At 47.4% G+C, this 21,652-nt stretch overlaps 1 protein-coding gene across 1 annotated transcript in view; it reads right to left on the bottom strand.

The window, feature by feature from the left end:
• Positions 1-11,877, bottom strand: part of FAM163A (family with sequence similarity 163 member A) — a 76,150-nt gene extending 64,273 nt beyond the window's left edge. The window contains exon 1 of the mRNA XM_032863081.1: positions 11,791-11,877. The gene's annotated coding sequence lies outside the window, so the exon portion shown is untranslated. The remainder of the gene's footprint in view (positions 1-11,790) is intronic.
• Positions 11,878-21,652: the final 9,775 nt, after the last annotated feature.

Raw genomic sequence — 21,652 nt, 5'->3', positions numbered from 1 at the left:
AAGATGGAGTTAGCCTGTGTCCGCCAGTGAGGACGCATTTGGAGAGATGATCTGGTTGAGAAAAGCTCTGAAATCCCAGTAAGAATTCTCTCCCAGAGCAGATCGGAGTGTTCTCGGAGCAAGGCTTTGTTCACAGAGACAGAAAGGGAACAAAAGGCTACAAGAAGACTTCTTGCAGCTCCCACTATGACCTTTCGATTAACAAGGTATCAAGAATCCAGTAATAATAGCAACATCCAGGAGCCTGCATCACCCGGGGCTTGGAGATGCCAACAGCAGGTTCCTGCGCTTCTCGCTGGTTCCAACATCTTCTCAGTCCGAGGGGAGCTTCTGCCCAGCAGCGGGGCTAAACAGCTCTGTTCGCAGAGTCTGGAGGCTCGAGAGGATGATGGCTTTTAGCACCCACATACCCCTGAGATACTCTCATCACCTGTAGGACTTGTGGATTTCATGCCACTGCCTCGATTCTAACGTGCTCAAAAACCTTAGCGCGCTCCTCCAAATTCTCCCCCAAACAGCTGTCAACACAATCACCACTATTCTGTTGTCTGGGCTCAAAAACTTGAAGTCATGGATGCTAACACATTCATTCCCCTTAAGGATTGTTCCAAACCTTCCCCCTTCTTCTCATGGCCCCCACTGACTCCCATTCCTTTTCACATAACCTTGTCTACATCATGGAGGGTACTGACGCCACCAAGGGCGAACCTTGGTCTTCCGGCCCCCATCCCTAACCTAACCCAAAGTCCTATCCAGGGTTATGCCAATGCTCATCCTCGTCCTCTGTGTCTAAAGGCTGAAAACTTCCTCCCTCCTGGTCAGTCCATCCCCATACCTGGGGTCCAGATCCCACCTCCCCCCTCTCCTTCTAGTCCAGGCTCCACTGAATATTCTCTCTGCCTCTACCTACCCCACTTCCCCTCTTGGCGGTATCACCTTGGCCCACACACATGATCGAGTTTCTTCCACTCTGAACAACAACCCATTGTTTCTCCTCACACCCCCCTCCCACTGTTATCCCAACTGCTCTTCTCTTTCCCAGCAAAGCTAGGAATAAAAGTCTACACTTGGTGCCTTCACACCCTCACAATAATCATCCAGATACTGTGCATTTCTCTGCCCTTCACAGCAAAATTTCTCAAATGTTTGTATATATTTCCATTTCTATTTTCTCAGAACTTATTCATTGTGAATTCACTGAAATCTGGCTTCCAACTCCCACCCACTACTTGGAAATCACTTCTGACAAAGGTCTTCAAGGACCTCCGTGTTGCCCCTCGCAGAGAGTCTACCACTGACTACCCACACCTCCTTGAGGCCTCATCCCTTAACACTTCTCCTCACCAACGACTCGTAATACTACCTCTCCTGGTTCAACTCATGCAACCCTGACTATTCCCTCATAAACTATCTCCTCTAGACCACTCCCCTCATAAACATGAGTCTTTCCCCGGGCCCCATCCTTGCTCCCCCATGCCTGTCCATGGTCAACTCCCAGAGCTATGTCACTAGGCTGAACTCTCCTGGGTTTCCAGCTTGCGCCACCAAATGGCTCCTAGACACTACATCCTTAGCTCTCCCATTGTTAATTCGAATGGTCTCGAACAGACCTCATCATTTTATCTGCTCTTTGCCCACTTTTCCTCCAGCATTCCTCCTCCTAGTAAATGGTACCACCATCCACCCAGTCCCCAAACCCAGTAACCTGTGAGTCATTCAGTCTCCTCCCTCCATCTCTCCCCTCAAATCCACTCAGCTACTAAATCTTATCCACTTCATCTCTTAAATGTTTCAAGGGTATATCCCTTCCCCATCCTTCTATTACCATTGTCTCCATTTGCCTCATTAACTTTTTCCCCTTTGCTAAAACACTGACCCACTCAGTACACTCACATCAACAAAGGCAACTGAATTCTGCATCTACCTCCACCTAAATAAGGCTGCGAACTCACCATTCTCCAGTCTTCACCTCCCCTCCAAGTCTCTCCCCTGTTGTACTCCCTGCCTCTCAGAATGGCACGACGGCTCCCCAGGACTCCTCCCCCCATTCAAAAATCTGAAGGTCATTTTGGATTCCTTACTCTCTCTTTTCCATTCCTCTCAACTCTTGACCAGACAGGGGCAATACGCCTGTCTGTACCCAACCACCTACCCTTAATAAGCCAGACAAGGCCAGTATTGCTTACTGTTCTCAGTGTACTAGTCTGGATTTTCTATTTAGACTATGAGATCTTTGAGGGCATGGACCAGGGCTGCTATTTTTTCGGATTCCTCCAGTGTTCCCAGCATAGCACTGGGTACAGAGTTTGCCCAACAGACAAGAGAGTTGGTGATGAAACCCGTCTGCCAAGAGAAGCCTGCTGTTGAAATATCAGCCCCCCGAGATGAATGGCGCTATTGGCCTGACTCCTTTGCCGCAGTGAGAGGACATGCCTGGGATCAGCAAGACCTCAGCAAAGAGGTTGGAAATGATTCTCTGAGACATCTGGGAAAGAGATTCCACCAAGGACAACATCACGGACTGTCGAGTCATCACGTGGACTCAGCTGATTTCTGAGGTTTTGAACCTGAGGGTCCCCATCTGTAGGCTGTATAGTGGTACTCCAGTGGTACTCAGTGACCCAAAGGCTTGGAATTACATCCCACCTGTTTTGTGGTGGCCACTTCTCCTTGGAAATAAGCAACAGTTCAATCTTTTCAGAAGTCTAGTCTGTTTTCCAGAATTAGAGTCTAGAGTGTTTCATTTCCTTTGAGGTCCATGATATTTTATTATTCTTTACCATATCCCTCTCCCCATCACTGCCTCTCCTTCACTCACTGAGGACTCTAGCAATTGTTTCCCTTTCACCTGAGGTTCCACCATCATCCTAGAAAGTTCTAATATACACAGATAGCCTCTCTAACACCCCAGCCTCTATTTCCACGACTTCCATAATGCCAGTGGCTTTCAGTTTCATTTCACTCATCCACTAGCATGACCCCACCTTGGACCCATGTCACTGAAACTGCCGTTAGGTCAACCCTCACCTAGACTAGGACCACTGTCTCCTGACCAATGAGTGTGCTGCTGTCCAGAAGTCTATAGTGGCTCTACATCTACAAGTTCAAATCCAGGTCCTTAGGCCAGGACGCAGAACACCAGCCTGCTGTCGGGTCTCACCTCATTCCCGCCACCTGGCATTTCCTGTTCTGACTTCGGACAAAATCCATTTTCCATTCCCCCGACCCCCACCATCTCCTGACCCCCACTGGGCCTAACTGGGCCTCGAAGGCCCAGAAGACTTCCCTTCGTGTCTGCAAGGAAGTTCCCTCCTTGTCTCTTTCCCTTCTGGCCCACACAGATGTTAACCTTCACATTCTAGCTCAAACACCACCTCCTCTGGGAAGCCTTCCCTGCCTAGTCCGGGCACATCTAGGGGCTCTTTTTTCTGTGCTCCCCAACACATGATGCTGTCATTACAACTTTTATCTGGTCAAATGACTATCACAAGGGCAGGAAACATTCCTATTCATCTCTGTATCTCGGCCCGGGGTGCAGGCCTGTTTCAAAGTTGCTTTCACTGGATGTTATAAAAGACATGAAAGAGTGACTTCAGTAGATGCCCTGTCCTCTGTAGACCAATGAGGTCAGAGGAGATTGGGCTCTTGAACTAATTGAACCTCTTCACTCTTTACCCTGGCCCAGTGCCCTGCCCATATGCTTGACTCCCCTAATAGAATCTGCCCTGGCTAAGCACCACGTACAAATAAATCCTTCAGCATTAAGTAGCAAAAAAGCTTCTGACTGCTTAGAGAAGAAAGAGACTGGGGCTTCACAGATACGAAGGGAGACAGGCGGCATATGGAGAGAGGTCTATCTGATTTTTAGGTACCAAATACCCAGGAGTATTGATGACTATTTCATACTACAATCAAGTCTGTGTTCAGCCCTGTACTAGCCACTGATGGTAAGAAGAAAAGTTCAAACAGCAGCATACGTCTGCTGATCACCTTCTACGTGCCAGGCACCAGCCCGTGGAGTCGGCATCCTGGTGATCATTCCCATTTCACAGGTAAGAAAACGGGCTCGATGTCACACGACTGATAAATGCTCCAACGGTATCATCCCTCGTTAGTTTCTTCACCCTGTCCCTTCGCTGTCCTCATCACCCTCATCTGAAAATAAACTTCTTCCTCCGTCCTGCCTCCCCACTAGCCCCCTTCCTGCTCTGCATCAGACAGCAATGTTCTCACCTTCCAACACCTCATACAAACTCACATCTGTCCTCATCCTACCCTCCTTCAGTTCAGTTGTCCGAAAGAATGACCCCTCGCCATCCTAAGGCCTATCCTTCCACCCTCACGTTTGAGGCTGTCCGTCCATGTTCTTAGAAACCTCACATTAGGGCGCCTGGGTGGCTCAGTGGGTTAAAGCCTCTGCCTTTGGCTCAGGTCATGGTCCCAGGGTCCTGGGATCGAGCCCTGCATCGGGCTCTCTGCTCAGCAGGGAGCCTGCTTCTCCCTCTCTCTCTGCCTGCCTCTCTGCCTACTTGTGATCTCTGTCTGTCAAATAAATAAATAAATAAATAAATAAAAAGGAAAAAAAAAAGAAACCTCACATTATGACTTATCCTTCCTTGAACCTATTACTTTTCAATTCGAATGGATCTTTCCCACTGACACTTAGAGGCGCTCAACTCTCTCCTATTAGAATAAAATCACCCTGTCTCTTCAATGATCACGGACAAACCTCTGGAAAGACTCACTTATGCGTTCTGGGTCCACTTGGTCCTCCAACAACTACAGTCTGGCTCTAGCCCATCACATCCCATCGCTCTTGTTTAAATCACCCGTGACCTCTGTTTCTGAAACCGATGGAAGTTTACTGGTCCTCATTGTCATTGTCAGGGACTTCCCCGCAGCCCCTATGCTTCCTCTTCTCCTATTTGGGCAACACTCTGCCCTTGGCTGTCATGACATTTCCCCGTCCTGGCTTTCCTTCTGTGTCTCTAGATCATCCTTCTCTGCTTACCTTCTAGGCTCATCCTAACTCAAAGTCAACGCCAGGCCTTCCCTTCCATGACCATCCTTCCTCCCTCGGCAGCCTCATCCACGCCATGGTTTCCTTTAGCCCTGGGTGTTGATGACTTACGGGGACACAGCTCCCGCCCAGACCTCTCCTTCTCCAAATTCCTCTCCCTATATCCCCTGGCTTCTCGACCTCTGCACTCTGACGGTTCAAAGGGTCCTCACGTACAACACGGTGGGACTGAACTTGGGACATTTGACGGTTTCCTGTTGCAGGGATCTGCACCTCTATCCACCGCTACAAAGCTGGTCCCTAGGGCTCATCTCCAATACCTCCCTCTCACTTCGCACATCCAAACCATCATGTTCTGTCCATCTGATCTTCTAAACCGCTCCAATCTATCTACTTCTTCCTACCCCGCAATAAATGTCCCAGCATGAACAACCGTCTCCCGGTACGTGTCCCTGAATCTTCCCCTGGCCACCTCAAATCTACTCCCCATGCTCTACAGTCAAAGTGATCTTAGTCACAGTGATCCTTCTGAAATGGGACATCTGGCTGTGTCACCCTCCTGCTTAAGTACTTCAGTGACTACCTGTCACTTTAGAATCAACATCAGAGTCCCTCCTATGGCTGCTAAGACTCCCTCCTGCCTCTCCTGCTCAGCTCACGTGCTTTTCCCTCTCCTTCTCTGCACCCCAGTCCACTGGCCTTGGGCATCTCCAAACACCATGCCTGCTCTAACCATGACCCTCTCCCATTCCTGGAATATCTTTTCTCAGCTCCCAAACTCCCCACAGCAACTCTGCTCCTATTCACTCTCTGGATCCTGGCTGAACCATCATTTTCTGAGGGTGATTTCCCAGGTCCTCCCCAAGGGGCCCGGACCTCCTGTTAAACACCCTTATCATGCCCTGGGCCTCTACTTTTATAAGTGTCATTTTACATTTACTCATGACAGATTTGTTTCCCCAAATGACTTCAGGTTCCATGAAGGCTGGGGCTTTGACTGCTCTGGTTTCCCCCCCTCCACCCTGTATCTCCCATGACATTCAATAAATACTTGCTTGACATCATGAAGACACGACCCAATTCTATCCAGCTTCTGGCCTCATTACTCTTCTGAAATTGCCCTTGCTAAAGTCATCAACAACCTTCAAACTGCCAGAACTGTATGACTGTGGATCCCTGGTGTTCTACCAGCTGGACCAAGGGTTTCCAGCATTAAAATAGAACCTTGGCAGTCTTTCCCCAATTCATAGAAAAAAAAAAAAAAAAAGAACTGACAGACTATCCTCAATTTAAAGCTTTTGTTTCATAAAGTTCTTTCTCAAAACTTGATGTCTGCTAGTCTATGTCTGTGGGCAAATGTAGCAGGAGATGCTCTTTGATATAGCTCAAAATTATATATTCAGCCATTTCAAAATTTTATGGTATTCTCCAGAAAGCACCACGATTCCCGTGGGTTTCACAACATGAACAAGTGTTTGAGACCCACTGGCCAAATCCAAAGAAACATTTTTAGCCCTCTGTGCTCTCGATCTGTATCTATTTGTTTATCAGGTTGTATAACTCTTGTATCTGTTTGTCAGGCTGCTTATTCTTTTTAGCAACCAGCATTTACTGAGCACATACTATGTTTTCCCACCGTCCTTTGTTGCTATTCTTACTGTGGCATTTATCAGCTTCTGCGATCTCTCCCACGTACTGCAAGCTCCTGGAGGCTGCAAGGACATGCTTTCTCTTTTCTCTCTCTCTCTCTCTCTCTCTCTCTCCCTCTCTCTCTCTCCCCAGCTAGGCCAGCACATGGCTCAGGCACAAGGATCATCTTTGTTGCACATAGGAATAAATGAACAAGTGAATCCAGGGGTGAATGAACAGCCAAACAAAATGGTGGGGCACAGCTTGAGTCCCCATTCCTGAGGCTCAGCTGTCTCTCCATGGGGAAGCTCATTGTCATGCAGCGGTCACATACAAGAGAAATGTCAATTTCACACAGGTAAGCTACCATCCGCTGTTATTTTAACAACTAAAATGAATCTGATGTAAACTTAATATAGTTTTATAGTCTTGAGCTTGTGGAAGTCACTTCTATTATCTATCCATTACCAAGCCCTGTTGATTTTACCACCAAAAGAAAAAAAAAAAGCCACAGTGATTGCCTATCTTCTGGAGATATAAACGGTTTTACTCTAAGTATCTGAAAATACCATGTATTATGTCTGCAGCAGAATTTGAGTAAATATTGGCATTACTGATATTAATGTATCTTTAAACGCCCCACAGCGTATCAAAACCCATTCTTTTGGCTTCTTCTGCCCCTTCTCCCAAGGTTGTCTATCAAAATTTAATTAACCTTCAAGGCCCAGCTCAAAAATCACCTCCTTCAGAAAGACTTCAACAGTCTGCTGGAATTACGGGGCCAGCCCCAGGTTCACTTGAGCTCTACTGCACATGACCGTAAGTCATTTGTGGCTCTACTTAGCCCTTCTTTCTTTAGTCTGCAGGGTCCAGCTGCTCTGTGTCCTTCCCACACTGCTCTGTGGGCAGCTCGAGCCCAGGGACCACGACTCGCTCATCTTTCTGTCTTCCCAGTGCCTTGAACAATACTCATATTCCGAACTGAAATATGTTAGACTACTATTTTGCTATGCTACGTAAACCACCATTTTTGTGTGTCATAAGGTGACTTTTTTTCCCTAAATAGTTGGGGCATCCGGCTTTTGCCCCAACCCCCGGCCATGGCGAGGTTCTAGCAGCCCTAGCTGAGAGCCCCATCCAGCTTCTTGCTCTCACCCCCATGAGCCATAGCAGAACATAGAAGAAACAGCTGTCCTTGCTCTAGAATTCATTTGGGGAAAAATTCAAGCTGTTACCTTTTGAAGTGGAATGGGAGTCAGAGGTGAGCCCTAGCCAGTGAGCTGTGTGGGAGGAGAAAGAAAGGTTTGCAGTGAGCCAGGCCCATGGCTCTCAGACTTGTTTTGTCAAACAGCAGGCAGGCTCCCAGCACAGACCTGGGCCTCGGGGGCCACCCTGCCCACCTTCTTCCGTGGGTCCCTTGGGTGGTGGGACAGACACAGGGCCTTCCGAGCATCTCAATGCCACTAACACCTGGAGCAAAGTAGAGACAATCCCTCCTTTTCCCCCTCTTCCATCCCCACAGGAGATCATGCTCATGGTCTGCAGGGCCCAGCCCTAATGCACATGCCACAGAGACAGGAGCAGGAAAGATGGAAATCCAGCCCAAGAACACTGACTGCTTTGTGCCTGAACTGTGCCTTGTACAAACCTCTCCAGACTGCAAACATTCCAGCTCATCCATCAAAGTGTGTAATGCTCAGCCACATGCTGTTAGAACCCAAAGTGAGTCTCCGAGCACCTGTGATGCTCCTGTGCCCCTGCTTCAGGTCACCGTGCCAAGAAGGAAAGTCATTGGGGGCAGAGCAGAAAGGTGCTGCTTGATGGCAGAGAGCCTGGGCTCTCCCACATACGTGATCGGGATATTAAATGAGATGATGTAGGCAGAGTGCTTAGCAGAGTAGGTGGAACTTAGCTCTTAAGGAAGGCTTCCCCTCTGACTCTGCTGGAAGGCCTGCCCCCATGCCCTTCATGCACCTAGAAGCTTCCAGGATGGGTGAGGATCAGCAGAAGGGAAATCCTGGGGAAAGGGAGTGCTGAGCTGGCCATCTGTGCTGATGGGAGTTTCCTGAGGGGGCATTCCAGAACACACTGATGGAGGCCTCCACAGCTGTGTCGATAACCCTCCTTCCTCCTCCGGGACAATCTGGCCCTAGACACCAGAGCAATTTTCAAAACTTTTCTTTCAAGCGTATCTCTTCTCCTCTCCTTTCAGAAGCCCAATTGTAACACCAGAAATAGACCTACTGACCTTGCTCATGGGCAGACACGTGCTGCCCAGGGGCTGGCAGCATCTCCTGGATAAGGGAATTCTCTGCCTCCTCTCTCATAACATAGACATTAGCGTTTTAGAAACCCTCTATGTGTATTTTCCACCTAGCCATGTATCTTAGAAATCATTCCCTGTCAATTATGGAGAAACTTCCTAAGTCTTTTTTTTTTTTCTTTTTTAAATAATAGGACAGTATTCAACTACCTGGAGGTACCATGAGATTTAAAAAAAAAAAAAAAAGTCCCTCTTGGACGAGCACGTAAATTGTTCTTTCAAATGATGCTATACTGTGCGTGTCTTTGTGCCCAGAGCCAATACAAGGGCAAGCTCAATTCCTAAAAATGGAGTCACTGGGTCTGACGGTGGGCACTTCTAATTTTGGGAGAGGTTTCTAAAACACTCTCCAAAGAAGTTGTACCCATTTTCTCTTCCAACAGTAACACAGGAAAGGGACTGTTTCTCCAGGATTTCATCAGCATTTTATCAGTCTTTTGGATGCTCATTGAAAGTAAATTGCAGTTTACACTTTACCTATTAAAGAATCGATCTTCTGTGTACAGTTAAACCCCTGAGTCCTCGAGGGAATGAAGAGCACGTAGTTTTGGGTTTTTTTTTTTTTTTTTTTTTACCAGGCCAGCACTTTCCCTAAAGCCTAACAGGACCCCAGCATCCCATCCCATGGCTCCAGATTTTCAGCTTCCACACCCGACTCTGTCCTTAACAGGAGGAGACCAGCATCGTGGAAGGAGCAGGGCCTTTGGAACTGGGAGACCCGGCTTCACGCAGCAGCTCTGCCACTGACTGGCTTGATGCTCTTAGCAAATAATTTAACTTCTCCCCAACTCCGTCTCCTCTGCATGAAATACGGAGATAATCATATTGATTTTTCAAAGCCTTGTGTCTGGCACAGAGAAGGGACTTAATAAGTAGCAGCAGTTTTCATTAGTGTTAATGATCATCAGGCTAGATTCGAGACCTCAGGGCACTTTTCACAATTGACAATACCTGGAATGGCCCAGCCAGTGCCGTTCTGTTAAGAAGCCACCCAGACGACTCCCAAGTTCTGCTCCGATCCATCCCAGCCTCCTTCCAGAGTTACCGGGAGAGGCCACTACAATCCCACCCCAGGTCTCTGGGTGAGGGTGGGCGTTTCCTGGGGCCCGATGGCTCTGTTGTTGCCAGAGCTTGTCTGCACTCAGCCCCACAAATCTCTGGGCCAAGAGGAGCTCATTTCCAATTACAGACCCATCTGCTGGAGACAAAACAGAGATCCTTGAGCAAAGTAGGAGGGACTTGCTCTCATCAGCCCTGGAGCCCATTCAGTTTTTCCTCAGCAATTTTTGATAAGGGCACTAAAGGCAAATTTCTAGTTCTGGCAAGAATGCCAAGGATGCCCACCACTGGGGTTTCTGTGTGTGTGACACAGACATCCTCTCCCCAGCCCAAAGGACTTCAGAGGCTTTTCTCATTCACACTTGGTCTTCTCTCATTTCATCCCCCAGGTGGCAGAAATTATAGCCATGCTCCTCATGAGGGGGGGACTGTGAGGAGGGGGCTGCGATCCCCCACAACTGGTCCACCCTGGGTGCCCACTCCACCCCCCCCATCTCTACATGCTGGTTTAGATCCTCGCAGGCACTGCAGCTGGAACCACTGGAGTGAGGTCTGAGAAATTACCGTCGCTCTCCGAGAAGATACCTCTGCTCTTTCTTCCCCTTCATCGGCCTCTGTCAGTTTAAAGGAAAGGGGCAGGAGCTGCATGGACTCCCGAGTACTTCAGGAATACAGAAAGGAAGCTGCCTCCCCCGCCCCCACCTCGCCCCCAGGAAGACTCCAGATCCCAGCGAATCTCAGGCAAAGTGCTCTTGCCAGACCTGAAGTCTCCCCCCGCCCCCTCCCGTTTGTCTCTCACGCGGTATAAAACGTGGGTCCGGCTCCGCCACCGGAGGACCCGACACAAGGCACAAGAGATACGACCGCGTAGACGTCAACCCCTGCCAGTTACTCTGGCCCCCCCAGCCTTGCGGGCGAGAACCCCCAGCTCCATCCGGGTCCTCCGGCCAGGCCACGAGTGTGGCCCCCGGATGAAGGAGGGTCCGGGGCTGGGCAGACTGGAAAGAACCGGAGAAAGTGCCTCCGCTGACTGCGGGGGGAGGGGCCTGCCTGCCCCCGACCCTCGCCTCAAACTTGCTAGAAAGAGCAAACTTTCAGGGCCCCACAATTCCACCCAGAGAAAAGGGATGCCCAAGTGTGACAGAAAAGCACGTGTGGTGTATGCAACCCAGGGACACCGACGGAGAAGACCGATCTCCACCCCTGCGCTCCCCGGTCGCCTTAGGCAGCGCAGAGACCGGAGGAAGCCACCCAGGCAGGAGGTCTCCCGGGAGCCGCTCCGGGCGCTCTCTCCGGGCCACCCAGCCAGACGGGTGATGGGGACGGGAGCACTGCCTTGCCCTGCTTCTATTTGGGCCAAACCCTCCTCCGGGCCGCTGAGCGAAGCTTCGATGTGGCCCGGCGCCCCCAGCGAAATCCTCCGCGCACCGCCCGGGGGAGAGCGGTGCGCCACGCCGCCTCCGGCCTCGGGAGCGAGCAGACAGCGGCCCGGGTGAGAGTCCGGTTTCTCCGTCCCTCAGGCAGACGTCGGCCCTGGTTGCCTTGGAGATGGCGACCCTGAGCCGCGAACGCACCTCCGCCCTCCTTCCGTGGTCAAACTTCAGCAAAATCCCCAGCAAACCGCACCCAGGTTGCAAGGCTGGCGCAGAGGCGCCCGCGCGCTCCGAGGCACCCGGACGCACGGACCGACGGCGGTGGCGCTGCCCGCGGACCCTGCACCCACCCGCCGCGGTGCTCAGCCCCGGCCCCGCTCACTCACGCGCGCCGGACGGTCCCGCCGAGTGTGCAGCGTCGCGAGCCGAGGCCGCCGCATGCTCCCGGGAGGTCGTGGGCGCCCGGGCGCAGCAGCCGCGTCGGTGTGCGCACCGGCCAGGGGAAGGCGCTCGCGGAGCGGGAGCGGGCCGCAGCGGCGCAGGCGGGGACAGGAGCCCCGCAAGTCCGGCCCGGAGGCGGAGACAGCGCGCCCAGCGGCCTGGCCACGAGGCCGGAGACGTCCACCCCCACCCCCTCGAAGCACGCGGCTGCAGATGTGGAGCCGGAGAGCCGAGCGCGGACCCAGACCCGGCCCGGCACGGTCACGGTCAAGATAGGGGCGTGCGGGGAAGGCGGCCCCGGGGCTCGCTGCCACCGGTACTAAGGCGCCCTCGGAAGTACGCCCCGGCCCGACACTTCCCCGCGCGGAGCCCGGCACCCCGCGGGATCCTCGGCCCGCCCCCGCTCCGCTCCCTCCCTCCTTTTCTTCCTTCCGGGAGCCTCGGCTCCAAGAGCGCCCTAACCCGTTACCGCGGCTGAGCAGCTTCGCTCCGGCGGCCGCTCCCGGGTTCGGCTGGCACCGGGTCTGCGCGCGTCCTTCCGGGCGCCCGGGCCTGGGGCTGCCAGAGCGACGCTCCTCTGCGTTCCCCGGCGCTCCGACCACTGGCCCCGCACGGAGCCGAGAACCTCATCGCCCCTCCAGGTGGCCGGGGCTGGGGGCAGGTACCGAGCCACCTGATTGGCGCTGGCCCCAGTCCTGGGAGAATCCCCCACCCGAGAGGCCGCTTGCACCAAGGCGAAGGGAAGGGACAAAACGGCGCAGGCTGGTGCCTTCCAGCGAGTCCCTTAGCTCCGCTGTTCTTTCGCCTAAGAAATGTGAGTTCAGGAGTCGGCGCCCTAAGAACTTCGAGAGCCACAGCTCAAGTCTAGCACGGAAAATCCTGCAAGAATGATAGTTTTAAGGAACAGGGAGTGTCGCTGTCCCCTGGACTTTGCCTGGAGAGCCTCCCGAAAGGCTCCTCTGTTTCCCTATTTCTGGCCAGCGCTGGTCCCTGGAAGTCCAGTCACACCTGGATGTCCCCGCGGTGGAGGGACACCGCGTCCTTGTAGCGGGGCAGGGAGGGAGTAAATGCAAATTAGAATTATGACGGCGAGATCTAGCAGGAAAAGGCATGAAAGGAGACGCAATGTCGTCCTCTTCCCCCAACACGAGGAGAAAACGTTAACAGTGCTCTAGATTTCTTCTCTGAAATCACCATCCTGTAATGTTTTCAAGCTCTACAAGTTGCTTATGTGCTGTACCCGCCCCCCCCCCAAACCGTAAATTCTGACATCAGTCTGCTTGGAGAACATGGCGGGGCGAAATGGAAGGAAACTCACTTTTTCGCATCTCCAAAGCATCTCATTATGGAACTTTTGCCTGTTCCGGTGTGTTCATTCCACACACACACACACCCACCCCAGACCCTACTCGTCAGGCTTGGACTAAAGACAGGGGAAGAGGGAGGGAAGGAGGGAGAGGGTCACCCAAGTTAATGCTCAAGGTCGGGGGCGGGGTGGGTGGGCTGTTCTTATCAAATATGTTTTCCTCTTCATACTCTGGACAGTCTGGAGGATTCAAAGCAAACATGAACATTTTATCAATTTCTGGAGAGAAGGAAAAACACTGGTCCCTCAGTCCAGGTCCAACTTGTAAAGGGGAGGAGTAAGAAATTTAGCAACCTTTATTATTCAACTTGGAGCAACCTTTATTATTCCTAAAGCACTCTGAAAAATACGCATCTATCCAAAGGCAAGCTACACACCCAATGGGTCCAGCAGGCTTCCTGTTGCTTCCAACACTCCACGTTTTTCCTCTTTCTCTTTACAGGTTTCAAATTTGCTCGGATCATCACGCGCTGCCTTTTCTCACACAGTCAAACCTCACACCCACATTCTTTCCTCGTCTCAATTCTTCTCAAAGGCAAAGCTGCAATATAAAGAGATGTGTTATTTTCTTAGGCACAATTACACAGAGAGAGAAAGAAGCCAGGTGCAGCCTGAGCCACCATCATAAATCAAACCTGTGTACTCAGCCAGGTCACTGACCTCACCCTACCACTGGCCCCATTCCTCTTCCTAAACCCTTCCCTTCCCCTAAAGCAAGGGCCATCCTGACTTCACGGTAGTTACCTCATGTATGTCTGCCCAAACACGGTTGTGTTTGCTTAGTTTTGTACTTTATGTAAATGATAGAGCGTGAATTTTTTTTTAAGATTTTATTTATTTGACAGAGAGAGAGAGATCACAAGGAGGCAGAGAGGCAGGCAGAGAGAGTGGGGGAAGCAGGCTCCCTGCTGAGCAGAGAGCCCGATGCGGGGCTTGATCCCAGGACTCTGGGATCATGACCTGAGCTGAAGGCAGAGGTTTTAACCCACTTAGCCACCCAGGCACCCCTAGAGCATGAATTCTTTGTGTGTATCTGGCCTCCTCTTTCATTTGGTTATGTTTGTGAGGTCATCCATTTTTGTTGTATGTTGTTCTCATCGGGGCTATCACAAATAACACTGCTAACCGCATTCTTGTACGCATCTCCTGGTGTGCAGAAGCAAACTTCTCTTTAAAGTATACACCTTGCAGTGCAATTGCTGGGCCACAGGCTATGCCCATATTTAACTTCATTAGATAATGCCAAGTTGTTTACCAAAGTGGTCATAAAATTCACACTTCCACCAAATATGTATTTTGCAGTCACTCTACATTCTTGCCCAGACATCTTGTTAGACTTCTTAATTTTTGTCAATCTGGTGGCTATGTAATGATATCAAACCTGTGAACTTCATTTCATATCCCTAATTACCAATAAGATGGTGCACATTTTTATGTACTTAGAGCCTATTTGAATTTTCTGTTTTGTGAAGTGCCTGTATAAATCTTTACCCATTTTTCTACGGAGTCATCAAATTTTTTTTTCTTGTTGATCCATAAAGGTTCTTTGTATATTCTAGCTATATAGAATGTCACTTTGTCACTTATAGATTGCAAGTATCTTCTCCCCTTCATTAATCTTCATCTTTTGATCAGGAATAATTTTTTAAAGGGGAATTTTCATTGTGAGATCACTATAAATTCAGAAGTAATTTTAAGAAATTATGCAAGGGTCCTAGGTACCCTCACCCAGTTCCCCTCATTGCTACTGTCTTGCAAAACTATATCACACCCAGGAAATTGACATTTCCAGAGTCAGAACATTTCTATCAGCACAAGAATCCCTCAGGTTTCCTTTTAATAGCCACACCCACTTCCCCCTCCCCAGCCCTAACCCCTGGAAACCACTGGTCTGTTTACCATTTCTAAAACTGTGATTTCAAGAATAGTAAGTAAATGAAATAATACGGTATGTAAGCTTCCCCCCCACACACACTCAGCATAATTCTTCGGGGATTGATCCAGGTTTATTAATTGGATGGTATGGATGTACCAAGACTTATTTAACCATTCATTCACTCACTGAAAGACATCTGGGTTTGTTTTTTTTTTTCCAGTTTTGAGCAGTTATAAATCAAGCCGCTATAAATATTTGTGTGCAGGTTTTGGTATGAACGTGAGTTTTCATGTCTCTGGAGTGAATGCCCAGAAGTGCAGTTGCTGTACTGTGTGGTAGTTGCACACTTCCTTTATAAAAGAGATTGCCAACCTGTTTTCCAGAGTGCCTTTTTGGACTCACACTGGCAATATATGAGGTACCCAGTTTTTCCACATCCTTGCCAGCATTGGGTGTTGTCACTGTTTTTAAAAAATTTAATCCATCTTCATAAATGTATAGTGACAATCTCACTGTGGTTGTAATTTCCATTCCCCTAATGACTAATAATGTTGAACATCTTTTCATGTACTTACTTGGCATCTGTATTTCCAAATATGTGCTCTCTTTGGGGAAATGTCTGTTTATGCCTTTTGGACATTTTCTTTTTCTTTTCTTTTTCTTTTTTAAGATTTTGTTTATTCATTTGACAGACAGAGATCACAAGTGGGCAGAGAGGCAGGCAGAGAGAGAGGAGGAAGCAGGCTCTCTGCCGAGCAGACAGCCTGATGTGGGGCTCGATCCCAGGATCCTGAGATCATGACCTGAGCGGAAGGCAGAGGCTTAACCCACGGAGCCACCCAGGTGCCCCCTTCTGGACATTTTCTAATTAGATTGTTTGTTCTTTTACTCCTGAGTTTTGATAATTCTTTACATATTTTAGATCCTAGTTATTGGGTTTTGTTCTTGTTTTTTTATTTTGTTTTTTTTTGTTTTTATTTAGAGAGAAAGTGCGACGAGCAGGAGGAGGAGCAGAGGGATAGGGAGAATCCTAAGCAGGGTCCACACTCAGCCCAGAGCCTGAGGCTAGGCTCCAGGAGGCGCTCGATTTCACAACCCTAAGATCATAACCTGAACCAAAATCAAGTGTCTGATGCTTAATGAACTGAGCCACCCAGGCACCTGGAGATCCTAATTTTTTTTTTTAAAGATTTTATTTATTTCTTTGACAGAGAGAGAGATCACAAGTAGGCAGAGAGGCAGGCAGAGAGAGAGGGGGAAGCAGGCTCCCCACAGAGCAGAGAGCCCAATGAGGGGCTCGATCCCAGGACCCTGAGATCATGACCTGGGCCAAAGGCAGAGGCTTAACCCACTGAGGCACCCAGGAGCCCCGATCCTAGTCTTTTTGCAGATACATGGTTTGTAAATATTTTCTCCCATTCTGTAGATTGTCTTTCATCCTCTTTACATGGATTTTGCAGAGGACTTTGTAAATTTTGATAAGGTCCAGTTTTTCAGTTTTTCTTACTGTGGGTCATGGAATTTCTGTCAAGTCTAAGAACTCTCTGCTTAGCCCTACATCCCAAAGATTTTCTTCCATTTTTTTTTCTCTTTCATGTTTTACCTTTAAGTCTGTGACCTGAGTTAATTTTAATATAAGATGTGAGATTTTGGTTGAGTTTTTTTTTTTCTTGCCTCAGTATGTCCAATTGCTTTAACACCATTTGTTTAAAAACTCTGTCTTCCATTGACTTGCCTTTACACCTTTGTCAAGAACTTGTTAGCATACTTGTGTGAGTCTATTTCTGGATTCTCTTTTCTGTTCTGTTGATCTATTTCCTCCACCCAATACCAGGTGGAAACTGAGCAGACTGATTGGCCGATGTTACTCTTCCTATTCACAATTGTTTTAGGTCAGGATGACTGGGTGACTCAGTCATTAAGCCTCTGCCTTCGGCTCAGGTCATGATCCCAGGGTCCCGGGAATAAGCCCCTCATCGGGCTCTCTGCTCAGCTGGGAGCCTGCTTCTCCCTCTCCCTCTGCCTGCTGCTGTCCCTGCTTGTGCTCTGTCAAATAAACAAATAAAAATATTTAAAAATAAATAAAATATTTAAAATATTGTTTTAGGCCTTCTAGTTCCTCTGCCTTTCCATTTATACTTTAGAATAATCTTCTCTATATCTACAAGAGCCTTGCCAGCATTTTGATATTATGGAGAAATATTGAGCCTTTCATCATTAAATATAAATTAGCTGTAGATATCACATTAACAATTTTTTCCTTCTAACTGTAGGTATCAATTTGACAAAATTTTCGTCTATTCCTATTTTTGTGAAAATGTTTGTGATAAATAGGTGTGGAATTTTGTTGAGTGCTTTTACATTAGGTTATAGAAGCATGTGATTTTTCTTTTTTAGCCTGTTAATATGGTGGATGTGCCCATTGCTTTTTGAAAATTAAACCAGACTTGCATCCCTGGAATAAAGCCTTCTTGGTCATGGTATATAATTCTTTTTATGTATTGCTAAATTCTATTTGCTAACATTTTGTTGAGCATTTCTTGCATCTGTATTCACAAGAGATATTGGTCAGTGGTTTTCTTTATTTGTACTATCTTTGTCTGGTTTTGATATCAGAGTAATACTAGGTTCATTAAATATATTGGAAAGTGTTCCCTCCTCTACTATTTTCTGGAAGAGATTAGGTAGATTTGATGTTAAGGCTCATTTAAATGTTTGGTAGACTTGTCTGGTGAATCTTTCTGGGCCTGGGCCTTTTAGAAGATTTGAAATTATAAGTTTAATTTTCTTAACAGTTATAGGGTGATTCAAATTGTCTATTTCAGACTGGGTGAGAGGTGGTACTTTGTATTTTGTAAAGAACTGACATTTCCTCTAAGTTGTCAGATTTAGGTGTGTAGCCTGGCTTATTGTATTCCCTTTTTCTTCCTTTGACATCTGCAGAGTGTCATGTTCCTGAAACATTGGTCACCTGTGTTGTCCCTCTCCTTTTTGTCTTTTTGCCAGTCTTACCAAAGGTTGATTAATTTTATCGATCGTTTCAAAGAAACAGTGTATTCTCAATTTTATTGACTTCTTCTTGTCTTAATTATATCTTTTCTTCTTGTTTTAGGTTTATTTTGCCCCTTTTCCCTTAGATTCTTGAGGTGGAAGCTTAGATTATTGATTAAAGACTTTCTTTTTGGGGCGCGGGGCTGGCTTTTGTGACTCTTGATCTCCGGGTCATGAGTTGAAGCCCCACCTTAAAAAATTAAAAAAGAAATTAAAGTCTCCAACATTTGTTGTTAAATTGTCTATTTTTTCCCTTTGATTCCATCACTTTTTGCTTCATGTATTTTTGAGCTATAATGACATTTTTCACATAATGTGTAAGCAAAACTTTAGAATTTTCACCACTAAGTATGATGAGCCCTTGAGATCACCATGGTGTAAAGAAACCCAGGATGAGTGGCAAAAGAGCATCACTTTGGCCACACAGTACACGTTGGAAGTGAGTTACCAAATCTAGCCCACATTCAAGTACAAGTGCTCCTCCACCCCCATTCACGCTACCCTCCAGTAGAAGTCCTTTAGACTCCCAAACCGAGGCAGGAGGTGGTTTCCCAGCATCCGTAGCTTGGGTGAAACATAAGCTCCAGTATTCGATTACCAAATGCCCCCCAGGGCCCCAAATGTAAGGCTCATCAGTGTGAATTTCTATCTTCTCTTGAGGCTTAGAGCTAGTAATTCCTTATGACCTTGTTGGCTCTTTGATGCTTTTAAGATGATTTTTTTTAAAGATTTTATTTATTTATTTGACAGACAGAGATCACAAGTAGGCAGAGAGGCAGGCAGAGAGAGAGAGGAGGAAGCAGACTCCCTGCAGAGTAGAGAGCCCTATGTGGGGCTCGATCCCAGGACACTGGGATCATGACCTGAGCCGAAGGCAGAGGCCCCAACCCACTGAGCCACCCAGGCGCCCCGCTTTTAAGATGATTTTAAACATTGTCTCAAAACTCTTAGTTATCTAAAAGGGTTTTTTTTAAGATTTTATTTATTTATTTGACAGACAGAGATCACAAGTAGGCAGAAAGGCAGGCAGAGAGAGAGAGGGAAGCAGGCTATCTGCCGAGCAGAGAGCCCAATGCGGGCTCAATCCCAGGACCCTGAGATCATGACCTGAGCCGAAGGCAGAGGCTTAACCCACTGAGCCACCCAGGCGCCCCTAAAAGTTTTGATAAACAGCTTACTCTGCCCTTGTCAGAAGTTGGAAGTGCTTCAGCTGCATATGTGAATGTGTTGTGTTAATCTGGAAGGACTTCTATTGGGTGAAAATACTGACTTTATGGTAAACATCAATAAGACTATATCAAAGAAAAAATTACCCCTACCTTTTGCACTCTTAGATGCATTCTAGCAAAGTAATATTTTTTTCTATTGACTTTCATTCTAAAATCAAAGGACTATTCAGACAGGGGCCACATCACTTAATCGGAGTGAGATAAAACCCAGTCCTCCCTCTAGTCTTCCAGGCCACTGGAAGCATCTCCTCCTGCCTTACTGCCCTTTTCCAAAGCAGCTTCGGTATTGTCATTATAATTGAGGGGGGGGGACTGCTTTTTATCTAAACACAGGTTCTTCTGGTGGAAGCTTCCTGAGATAGCAAAAAGATATTAGCAGGACGCCTGGGTCACTCAGTCAGTTAAGTGTCTGCCTTCTGTTCAGATCATGATCCCAGAACCCTGAATCAGGTTCCTTGCTCAGCAGGGAGCCTGCTTCTCCCTCTGCCTGCCTCTCTTTCTCTCTCTCTCTCTCTGACAAATAAATAAAATCTTTTTTATAAAAGGGGGGATATTTAGCTTAATTTCTTCTATATGACCAACTCTGCCATCTGACATTCAAACCACATAGTAAATCAGAGGGAAGATTCAAGTTTTCTTTTTAGAGATGTCAAGTACTGTTTCGTCGGTAATTAAGATCACAGCTTTCCCTAGCAAGGACAGCATGATAAAGCCCAGCTCAGTGGTTTTCTCCTGTATAGATTTACAATCCCTTATCTACAATTTGAAATTCAAAAATCTCTGAAAGTCAGTTTAGAAAAGATCTCATTTGAACAAAACCAGATCTGACCAGTTCTGATTTGGGGGCAAAACTTAAGCTGTAGTGAGGTTTTTCTAAGTCTTTATCTCATTTTGGTGCCAATATTTATTCATTTTGCTGCAAAAATATTGATATTTGCTTCTCCAGTCTCTATTAGGGGTATGTTAGACTAATAGACCAGAAATGCCCCAAATTACCCTTTTTAATTTGGGGGGCAGGTGAGAGGGTGCACATTGATTTTCTAGAAACTGCTCTCAGAAGCAAGAGGAAGACTTTATTGCTCCTGGGATGTGAGGAGGAGGGGTTTTCTCCCACAGGGCTTTGGAATTAGGATTGTGGTAAAGGTGTAATTAAATATAAAGGTATAAGTAATTATCCAAGGGGAAAAAAGGGGCATGCTACCTCTGTGAAGGTTTGAATTTCATCTTGCATTTAAATTTACTCAGAATTGGGGCACCTGGGTTAAAGCCTCTGCCTTCCCCTCGGGTCTTGATCCCAGGGTCCTGGGATCGAGCCCCATATCAGGCTCTCTGCTCAGCAGGGAGCCTGCTCTGTCCTCTCTCTCTGCCTGCTTCTCTACCTACTTGTGATCTCCATCTGTCAAATAAGTAAATAAAATTTTTAAAAAATAAAAAAAAATTAAAAAATAAATTTACTCAGAATTGCATTTTCTCCTGTCTCCAGTTCCTGGTCTCCCTTACAGAAGTGAAAGGTCTATCCTCTCTTGAGACAAAGTCTTTTATTTTATAGTCATCTCACAGTAATCAGGAATTATTGAGTTCCTCTCGTCTGCCCCTGTAGCCTGGCTGATGCGTGAGGTTCCCTAACCTCTTTACAGCTGCTTTCAAGACTGCTATGGTCAGCCTCTTCCCTTAGGAGGATACAAATATGACTCACTAAAACAATGTGCTGAAGAACACTATAAACATAGCCAAGTACTTTCTCATGATTGAATTAAAATAATGGGTTATAGCAAAATGGGAATTAAGAAAGTGTCTGTGGCTGTATGGGAACATAGTACCAATGTTCACACCCTAAATGTTCCACCAACCCCAGAGAGCTGTGGGGCATCTGTGTTTACATAGAAAGCAAAGTTGACATCCAATTTCCATGTTGACATGGGCCTCCAGAAGACATTTAAGGGTGAATCAGTTCTTAACTAGAAATTCACAAAAGAGCTATGAGATAATTCAGTAAATGAGCAGGGAACAATTGCATATTCATATTTATATCCTCTCTCTATAAATGGTTCCTGCAACTTCTGTAAAATATTAAACTATAGGAGGGCCATTTAAAGAAATGGAATTAGTTGGCCTTTGGTCTATTTTTAGCCAGCTAAAACATAGGCAAGATAGTAGCTTATTTATCTTTCCCAACACAATTATACATTTAGCAATTAATTCACATCTTAGTCCATTTCACACATGAGATAGAGTACATAAGTGACTTACTCAAGTTATACGAAAGATCCCAATAGACCTAGCAG

The sequence above is a fragment of the Lontra canadensis genome, unplaced genomic scaffold, assembly GCF_010015895.1.
Source record: "Lontra canadensis isolate GAN:19392208 unplaced genomic scaffold, GSC_riverotter_1.0 scaffold24, whole genome shotgun sequence".
Classification (NCBI taxonomy): Eukaryota; Metazoa; Chordata; class Mammalia; order Carnivora; family Mustelidae; genus Lontra; species Lontra canadensis.
The sequence above is the reverse complement of the archived record's forward strand: the minus strand, read 5'-3'. Positions and strand labels throughout refer to the sequence as shown.